The following is a 10,868-nucleotide window of genomic DNA, read 5'->3' as shown; positions in this document are numbered from 1 at the left end:
ATTCCAACTCCAGACCTCAGTGGGAAATTAGTTATGATTTACGTTGATAATTTTTAGATTTTATTGCTCTCAACACATTCCACTATGTAATGAATAAAGATTTACAACTGGAATATTTCATTCAGTGATATCTAGGATGTGGGATTTTAGTGTTCCCTTTAATTTTTGAGCAGAGTATATTGTTTATACCAGTGTGAGCGACTTTTAAGCTGCCTGAAAACTTATGTTTGCATCTTTAGAAAACTATAGCAATTAAAAGAAGCTCTAAAGACTGAACATACGAATAGCAAACCATTTTTAAATATAAATGCATTTTTCAAATTTGTTATGGCTCAAGACCACCTGAAAAAGACATAGTGCATGTACATATCCTCAGATTGGTTTTACTTTTCTGTTGGTTTTTGCATGTGTTTTTGTGCACAAAGAACATTGTGGCCATATGTTGGCTGAAAAGTCACTAGGAAAGTATTAGATGCACTACTTACAGTGCATATTTTAACCTCTTTGTTTACACTTTTGGTCCTTCCTTTCCAAAAAGCAACATGGTCTTTGTGGGGGCTTGTTTTCCCAGTGGCTTGTCTATAAGCAAAAAAGCATGTATGAATAAGAAATGAAAATCAAGAAATTTTTCCACTGGAAAAAGTATAGTTTTTGAGGAGAGACTTAAGGTACCCATATATCTTAGACAAGTATATTGGCCACAGACACGTTTTCTTGACAGCTATCTTTTCTCAGTCCCCCATGCATATGAACGTTTGGTTTGTATTTAATGAAGGACAAGGAAAGTCACTGCTAGATCTTTCTCTCAGTGGCTTATGTCAGTTAAAACAAAGGATCATATGTTGGAAGGGGAGAGTCAGGAGGCCCCAAATACACATCAGGTAAAGGTTAGTCTCGCTAAATTCCTCAGGTTTGACCTGCTTTAATCTAATGTGTCTGGGGGACACTAGGGTAGTTTTTCCAGAGGGTTTCTCCTGAGAATAGCTTTTCAGGATTAAAATGTACCAATATTCCAATATTATCAGGAAAAGCAAATGTTATAGGACTTTGTCATAGCATATGCAGCTACAACAAAGTTTATCAAATGTGTCACAACTATGCATTTTGGTGGTGCTTATATTCCAGCGTGTGACATTTTGTTTTGCTGATAAATTGTGATAACCCAGAAGTATACCGTACGTCTTTAAATACCTGTATTTAGTACAAACTACATGCAACATACCATGATTCATTCGTGTCACTCTTCTAGAGCACTCTTAGGCAAAAGCAAAACCACAAACCTCCCATTAGCAGGCAGGGTTAAGTAAAGTTTAATTTCTTAATTGCAGGCTGTTGTAATTATTTCTCAAACTTCCTCTTCTGGATGTGGATATCATGCTACTTCCATACTGTTCCTAAACCACGCAATAGTCAGTTGGTCAGCTGTCTGTGTTACTTTACAAAGTGAAAACTGTTTTCTGTGGGGCATGTCTAACGTCTGCACATTCTTCTGCACAGTACTTATATCCAAAGCCAAAAAATCTTACAACAAGATATCTACAGGTCCTTCTCAAAAAATTAGCATATAGTGTTAAATTTCATTATTTACCATAATGTAATGATTACAATTAAACTTTCATATATTATAGATTCATTATCCACCAACTGAAATTTGTCAGGTCTTTTATTGTTTTAATACTGATGATTTTGGCCTACAACTCCTGATAACCCAAAAAACCTGTCTCAATAAATTAGCATATCAAGAAAAGGTTCTCTAAACGACCTATTACCCTAATCTTCTGAATCAACTAATTAACTCTAAACACATGCAAAAGATACCTGAGGCTTTTAAAAACTCCCTGCCTGGTTCATTACTCAAAACCCCCATCATGGGTAAGACTAGCGACCTGACAGATGTCAAGAAGGCCATCATTGACACCCTCAAGCAAGAGGGTAAGACCCAGAAAGAATTTTCTCAACAAATAGGCTGTTCCCAGAGTGCTGTATCAAGGCACCTCAATGGTAAGTCTGTTGGAAGGAAACAATGTGGCAGAAAACGCTGTACAACGAGAAGAGGTGACCGGACCCTGAGGAAGATTGTGGAGAAGGACCGATTCCAGACCTTGGGGAACCTGAGGAAGCAGTGGACTGAGTCTGGTGTGGAAACATCCAGAGCCACCGTGCACAGGCGTGTGCAGGAAATGGGCTACAGGTGCCGCATTCCCCAGGTAAAGCCACTTTTGAACCATAAACAGCGGCAGAAGCGCCTGACCTGGGCTACAGAGAAGCAGCACTGGACTGTTGCTAAGTGGTCCCAAGTACTTTTTTCTGATGAAAGCAAATTTTGCATGTCATTCGGAAATCAAGGTGCCAGAGTCTGGAGGAAGACTGGGGAGAAGGAAATGCCAAAATGCCTGAAGTCCAGTGTCAAGTACCCAGTCAGTGATGGTGTGGGGTGCCATGTCAGCTGCTGGTGTTGGTCCACTGTGTTTCATCAAGGGCAGGGTCAATGCAGCTAGCTATCAGGAGATTTTGGAGCACTTCATGCTTCCTGGCACCTGCTCACAGTGCCAAAACCACTGGTAAATGGTTTACTGACCATGGTATTACTGTGCTCAATTGGCCTGCCAACTCTCCTGACCTGAACCCCATAGAGAATCTGTGGGATATTGTGAAGAGAAAGTTGAGAGACGCAAGACCCAACACTCTGGATGAGCTTAAGGCCGCTACTGAAGCATCCTGGGCCTCCATAACATCTCAGCAGTGTCACAGGCTGATTGCCTCCATGCCACGCCGCATTGAAGCAGTCATTTCTGCCAAAGGATTCCCGACCAAGTATTGAGTACATAACTGAACATTATTATTTGATGGTTTTTTTGTTTGTTATTAAAAAACACTTTTATTTGATTGGACGGTTGAAATATGCTAATTTATTGAGACAGGTTTTTTGGGTTATCAGGAGTTGTAGGCCAAAATCATCAGTATTAAAACAATAAAAGACCTGACAAATTTCAGTTGGTGGATAATGAATCTATAATATATGAAAGTTTAATTGTAATCATTACATTATGGTAAATAATGAAATTTAACACTATATGCTAATTTTTTGAGAAGGACCTGTATATACTGTACATATGAAAAAAAAATGTCAAATACAGTATTCCTACATGCTTTTATACAAGAAATGTACAGGTACTAGAAAGTAAAGCAAAAAAGGTGAAAAGGCATCTGTTCAGCCATGCACCTCAACTAACCCTATCAGAGCCAGATGTGAACAAGCACTCTTTGAGCACCCTAGTATTAGTGGTTCAGGAATCATATGGGGCTCACTGGTCCATGATGTGCGGTGTGACAGTCACTGGCTTAGTAGAGGAAGGGAGGTACATGTCACTGCGCATGCAGTAATAAGTAATGTAAAACCAGAGTGTTTTTGCGTTTCCAGCACACTAGGTGCTGAGAGGCCATGTACAGAGTTTAATGGGCCGGTTTCATGTTAGTACCCGCAGTGTGGGAGGGAGGGTGCTCATCGTATCGCTTTCCCTGCAGGACTTGCAGGTGTTTGAGAACCTGTAGTGAGGTCATGATCATATGACCAGTACATGTGATATATACCTGGACCTGTGGTTCAGTCTGTGTGTGGTGTATTGGGAGAGAGGTGGAACTCCCACGTAGCTCCCATAGGAGCTAAGGATGCTGTGTACGCTACCTGCAGGGAAGCCTGCAGGACAAGGACTCTCGTAGACTTTATCTTTGTTTTACCGTTATGCTAGAAAGGTTCTGTTTATTTTTCTGAACCCTGCAAAGGTTTATGCTGTCTACAATATACGAGCAGGTGAATTACTACCAGAACTGTTCCTGTGACTACCTTATGAAGCAGTGGAGTGAGTCAACCCCTCACACGTGGTTGTTCGAGTGCAGGCAGCGATCCAGGAACCCGGATAGAGGCTGCGGACGATTACATGTCCTGGGTGAAATCCGCCATCCAGCACGAGACGTCCGGCACCATGGAGGAGCTGGTGAAACATCTCGTGCAGGCGCAGCAAAAACACCAGCTGGCTAGTCAGCAGGCACAGCTAGCACAACAAGAAATGAATAAGTTATTGATACAGCAGCTTCAACAATCTCAACAGCAGCAGCAACAGGGGGCGCTAACGCAACAAAAGGAGCTCCTCACATATGCGGTTCAGGTAAGGCTGGCAGTCTACTCTTCATCTCCGGAAGGTGATGCATACGCTCGGAAAACGGTAAGGTGAGCTATGCAGAAAATGACCCCGGGGGATGATGTGGAAGCCTTCTTGACAGTTTTTGAGCGGGTGGCTGAACGGGAGAGACTACCGCCGGAGCATTGGGCAAAGGTACTGGCGCCATATCTGATGGGGGGAGCCCCAGAAGGCATATTATGACTTAGCCCTTCATGATGCCAAGGAGTATGAGAAGTTAAAAACTGAGATCCTGGCGCGCCTGGGGGTGACAATGTCTGTAAGGGCTCAACGAGTCCACCATTGGTCATATGCTGGTGATAAACCACCCCACTCACAGATGTTCGACTTGCTACAACTGGTCCAAAAGTGGCTGGAGCTAGAGTCGTCCACTCCTGCCCAGATGGTCGAGCGGGTGGTGATGAGCCGACTCATTTATTCCTTACCCAGGCCAATACAGACCTGGGTTGCCCAGGGTGATCTCTGGAATGCAGACGATTTGGTTGGATTGGTTGAGATGTACCAGTTGGTGGAGAAATCCCTGGGGAGACCAGATGTTACTATGTCCCTGTACTGGGATGCTCAAAAGGAGGCAGGATCACCAAAGAGGGTGGCTAGGCCCACAACTGGGGGATGACCCAATCCTGCTGAGGGGACCTCTAAGACTGGGATGAAAGATGTGGTCTGTTGGCGGTGTCACAATTATGGGCACGTAGTCGCCCACTGCAATATGCCCCCTGAACCTATGGACTGCAGTCCCGGCAGACGGTGCTCATATTATACTTACCTGGTCTGCGGTGTGAACTGTAAACCCAGTGACGGTCCCTAGTCATGTGCCATATCTGTCAACGGGGTGAGGGTCCTCGGGCTGTTGGACTCTGGAAGTCTGGTGACACTAATCAGCGCTGCGCTACCCCACCAGTTAATCTCCAATAAGATGGTGGGTGTCCGCTGCATACATGGAGATGCCAAGGACTATCCTGTTGCCAGAGTAACCATGGGGACAGACTGTGGTAATAAGAGCCATGAGGTTGGGATAGTGAGGGACTTGATCCATCCTGTCATACTGGGTCATGACTTTTCTCTATTCTGGGACTTGTGGCAGAAGGGCGCTGTACCGAGTGTCTCCGTTCAAAGCCAGGCCCCTCTGAAGGTATCTCCGTCGGAAATAGAGGGGATGGAATTTCTCCTTTGTGTCCTCACTGGAGAGGAGAACGAGAGTGTACAGGAGGAGCCCAGCTTCCTTGACTTAGAGGTGCTCGGAGAGAACTTTGGGACTGCTCAACTTCAAGACCTCACATTGAAATATGCTTTTGAAAATGTCACTGTATGTAATGGGGTTGCTCAAGAGCTGGGGGCTGACACCAGGTTCCCTCATTTTGCTGTGACTAGCAAGCTACTGTATCGGGTGACTAAATTGAGGGGAGGGGAAATTGTGAAACAGCTGTTAGTTCCAACATCGTACCAGCGGAGGGTTCTAGATATGGTCCATACACATATACTGGGTGGTCATCTAGGGGTAGAGAAAACCCAGGAGAGAGTACTGCAGACATTTTATTGGCCAGGTTGTTATGTACCATGAGATTCTAGATTACTGTAGATCTTGCCCTACCTGCCAGATAACTACCCCTGTGTCTCACTTCAGAAGCCCCTTAGTTCCATTGCCAGTGATAGAAATTCACGTCAAGAGATTCGCTATGGACTTGGTGGGTCCTCTTGTTAAATCAGCACGAGGCTAACATTACATCTTGGTGGTTATGGATTATGCGACCCGATACCCCAAAGCAGTGCCACTGAGGAACTCTTCAGCTGAGAGTATCTCCCGAGAGCTGGCACACATCTTTGCCAGGACTGGTTTGACCAAGGAAATTATGACAGATCAGGGAATGCTGTTTATGAGCAAAGTGATGCAGGACAGAGTCCTCCAGATCGCTCAGCTGAGAACCTCCTTGTACCATCTGCAGATCGATGGCCTGGTGGAGCACTTCAACAGGACCTTGAAGGCCATGCTCCAGAGCGTCGTTGAGAAGGACAGTCGAGACTGGGACTATCTGCTCCTGTTCTTGCTTTTCTCCATTAGATAAGTTCCACAGGCATCCACGGGGTTCTCGCTGTTTGAGCTTCTGTACGGCCAACATCCACGAGGGCTCCTGGACATCGCCAAGGAAACCTGGGAAGCCGAGGTCACGCAACACCGAAGCATGATAGAGCATGTCACCCAGCTGCAGGAGAGGATGCTCATGTAATGCCCATTGTGAAGGAACATCTGCTCCAGGCACAGGAGGCCCAAGGCAGGGTGTGGAACCGATCAGCAAGGCTGAGGCAGTCCCAGCCCAGCTACCGCATGCTAGTACTCATACCAACAATGGCCAAGTGGCAAGGCCTGTATGAAGTCGTGGAGAAACTTGCGGACGTGAATTATAAGGTACGCCAGCCCGGTGGCAGGAAGCCATATCGGGTGTACCATGTGAACCTGCTAAAACGCTGGTTGGACCATGAACCGCTGGAAGATCCTTGCCTGGGGACCCGTCCCAAAGCCAAGGTCGAGGAGGTCTTGATTGCAGAAACGTTAGCGCCGGACCAGAAGTAGCAATATTGAGAGCTGCTGCAGCAGAACCATGATCTATTCTTGGAATTGCCAGGGCGCACATAGGCCATTGAACACGACATACTAACTGAGCCGCAGGTACGGATGAACCTAAAACCCTACAGAATCCCTGAAGCACGCCGGCAGATAATCTCACAAGAGATGAAGAGGATGCTGGACCTCAGGGTAAAAGAACAATCAAAAAGTGGCTGGTCCAGTCCCATCGTCCTCGTGCCGAAGCCTAGTGGTGAGTGGCGATTTAGCAAAGACTACAGCAAGCTCAATTAAGTGTCCACTAGTGTTGATGATGCCCACGTGGATGAACTTATTGAGCGACTGGGGCCCGTGAGGTATATCACAACCCTTGACCTAAAGAAGGAATACTGGCAGATTCCCATGTCAGAGAGCGCCAAAGAGAAGATGGCTTTTTTGACGACGAATGACTGCTTTCATTACACCAGGATGCCATTCGGTCTGCAGGGGGCCCCCACTACCTTCCAGAGGGCGATGGATTGGATCTTGGCGCCACATAGGAAGTATGCTGCCCCTTACTTGGATGACATCGTTATCTTCAGCCAACCCTTCTTTCAGAATGCCGACCGGTTCAAGGACCTCAGGAGAATCAGGCAAAAAACTATTAGAAAGGGCATCAGCCTTAATATTCTTAGAACCCGGAAGATACGAAACCATGAAATCAAAACGGGAAAAAAACAAGGACCATCGAGCCTGTCTAGGACTCAGCCGTTTGGCAGACTCAAGGTAAATCAAATTCTTATGATCGGTCAGGACCACAATACGGTGCTTAGCTCCCTCAAGCCAATGTCGCCACTCCTCAAACGCCCACTTCATAGCCAACAACTCCCGATTGCCGACATCATAATTGCGTTCAGCAGGCGAAAACTTGCGGGAGAAGAAGGCACACGGTTTCATCAGAGAACCAACAGAATCCCTCTGAGACAAAACGGCCCCTGCCCCAATCTCAGAAGCATCAATCTCAACCTGAAACGGAAGAGAAACATCTGGTTGGCGCAACACCAGAGCAGAAGTAAATCGGCGTTTAAGCTCCTGAAAGGCAGAGACAGCCGCAGAGGACCAATTCGCCACATCAGCGCCTTTTTTCGTCAAATCAGTCAAGGGTTTAACCACGCTGGAGAAGTTAGCAATGAACCGGCGATAAAAATTTGCAAAACCCAAAAATTTTTGAAGGCTCTTCACGGATGTGGGTTGAATCCAATCATGAATGGCCTGAACCTTAACCGGATCCATCTCCATAGATGAGGGAGAAAAAATAAAGCCCAAAAAAGAAACCTTCTGCACCCCAAAGAGACACTTAGACCCCTTCACAAACAAAGCATTGTCACGAAGGATCTGAAATACCATCCTGACCTGTTCCACTTGAGACTTCCAATCATCGGAAAAAATCAAAATATCGTCCAAATATACAATCAAGAATTTATCAATATAAGTCCGGAAGATATCATGCATGAAGGATTGAAAAACAGATGGAGCGTTAGTGAGCCCGAATGGCATCACAAGGTATTCAAAATGGCCTTCGGGCGTATTAAACGCAGTTTTCCATTCATCACCCTGCTTAATACGAACAAGATTATATGCCCCCCGAAGGTCAATCTTCGTAAACCAACTAGCCCCCTTAATCCTAGCAAACAAATCGGAAAGCAAAGGTAAAGGGTATTGAAACTTGACCGTGATCTTATTCAAGAGGCGATAATCAATACAAGGTCTCAAGGAGCCATCCTTCTTAGCAACAAAAAAAAAACCTGCTCCCAACGGTGAAGAAGATGGCCGAATATGCCCTTTCTCCAAAGACTCCTTAACATAACTCCGCATGGCGGAATGTTCAGGCACAGACAGGTTGAAAAGTTGGCCCTTAGGAAACTTACTGCCTGGAATCAAGTCAATCGCACAATCACAGTCCCTGTGCGGTGGAAGGGAACTGGACTTGGGCTCATCGAATACATCCTGAAAATCAGACAAAAACTCTGGAATTTCACAAGAGGAAGAAGAGGAGATTGACATCAAAGGAACATCATTATGAACCCCCTGACAACCCCAACTAGTCACATACATAGATTTCCAATCCAACACAGGATTATGTACCTGCAACCACGGGAAACCCAGCACGATAACATCATGCAAATTATGCAACACCAGAAATCGACAATCTTCCTGATGGGCTGGCGCCATGTGCATGGTCACCTATGTCCAAAACTGGGGCTTATTTTTAGCCAAAGGTGTAGCATCAATCCCCCTTAAAGGAATAGCGTTCTGCAAAGGCTGCAAGGGAAAACCACAACGCCTGGCAAACTCAAAATCCATTAAGTTCAAGGTGGCGCCTGAATCCACAAATGCCATGACAGAAAATGATGACAATGAGCAGATCAAGGACACCGATAACAGAAATTTAGGTTGTACAGTACTGATAGTAAATGAACTAGCGATCCTTTTTGTCCGCTTAGGGCAGACTGAAATGACATGAGAAGCGTCGCCACAATAATAACACAACCTATTCTGACGTCTGAATCCTTGTCGTTCCGTTCTAGACAAAATCCTATCACACTGCATTGGCTCAGGACTTTGCTCCCGCAAACGCCGATCAATCTGAATGGCCAGAGACATAGAATCACTCAGACCGGAAGGCGTGGGAAACCCCACCATAACATCTTTAACGGATTCAGAAAGACCCTTTCTGAAAATTGCTGCCAAAGCATCATCATTCCATTTAGTCAACACAGACCATTTTCTAAATTTCTGACAATACAATTCTGCCGCCTCTTGACCCTGAGACAGGGCCAACAAGGTTTTCTCCGCTTGATCCACAGAATTCGGTTCATCATATAATAATCCTAAAGCCTGAAAAAAGGAATCTACATTAAGCAAGGCCGGATTCCTGGATTCCAGGGAAAATGCCCAATCCTGTGGATCGCCACGCAGCAGGGAGATGACAATTTTAACCTGCTGAATGGAATCACCGGAGGATCGCGGTCTCAGAGCAAAAAACAGTTTACAATTGTTTTTAAAACCCCAAAATTTGGACCTATCACCAAAAAACAAATAAGGAGTAGGAATCTTCGGCTCTAAAGCAGGAATCTGAACAATATAATCAGAAATATCCTGTACCCTAGCAGCAAGCTGGTCTACACGAGAAGCTAATTCCTGAACATCCATGCTGGCACAAGACTCCTCAGCCACCCATAAATAAAGAGGGAAGAGAAGACAAAACAGACTGCAGAAAAAAAATGGCTCAACACCTTTCTTCCCTTCTTCTGAGATGCATTTAACTAATTATTGGCCAGTTGTACTGTTATGATCCGGTGACCTTGGAGCCGCATGAAAACTTTCTCTGGAGTCGGTGGAACCTGTACTGACCGCAAATCCAGAACTAACACCGCAACTAGAAGTAGCCGTGGGGTGTGCCTAACAAACCCTAGACACCTCGACACAGCCGGAGGACTAAATACCCCAGTCAGAACTGCAATCAGCAGACACACCTGACCAGGACTGCAACCCAGGGACAACTGCATTACCACCTACTACCACCGGAGGGAACCCAAAAGCAGAATTCACAACACAAAACCACAGGAAGCAACACCGAGGAGGCAGAACTGGTAATCAACATGGTGGAGGGAGGTGAGCGGACCCTGGAGCGTGGGATGGAACAAGAGGATTCTCCCAGCTGGGACCTGCAAGAACTGCACCCATTGCCGACTCCTGCAGAGAGAAGTGGGGGAGCTGACCCGACAACTCACGCGGTTACAGCAGGAAACCATGGCCGGGTGGAGGGAGGCCTTCATTGGAAGTCTTGCCGGACGACCACTAGCTACCCTGACCGGTCCGGAGCCGAAGAGAAGTTCTGGTGTTCCGGAGGCAGAGGTAAGGGGCATGACCCTGTACGACCCCGGTGGCGGAAGGCCCGATAGACATTCCCGACTCACCTCCTCTGTTATACACACCCGACCAGGGTTACGAGGCCCTCGATGACACACCACTGCACCTCGAGGGTATCCCGGCCTCCAGCTCTACACCAACCCCTGGGCCCGACGACAACCTTGCTAGTCCCCTTCCCGATCCTGCCAGCACCGCCA

This window comes from Ranitomeya variabilis, chromosome 3 (assembly GCF_051348905.1).
Source record: "Ranitomeya variabilis isolate aRanVar5 chromosome 3, aRanVar5.hap1, whole genome shotgun sequence".
Classification (NCBI taxonomy): Eukaryota; Metazoa; Chordata; class Amphibia; order Anura; family Dendrobatidae; genus Ranitomeya; species Ranitomeya variabilis.
Note: the sequence above shows the minus strand (reverse complement) of the source record.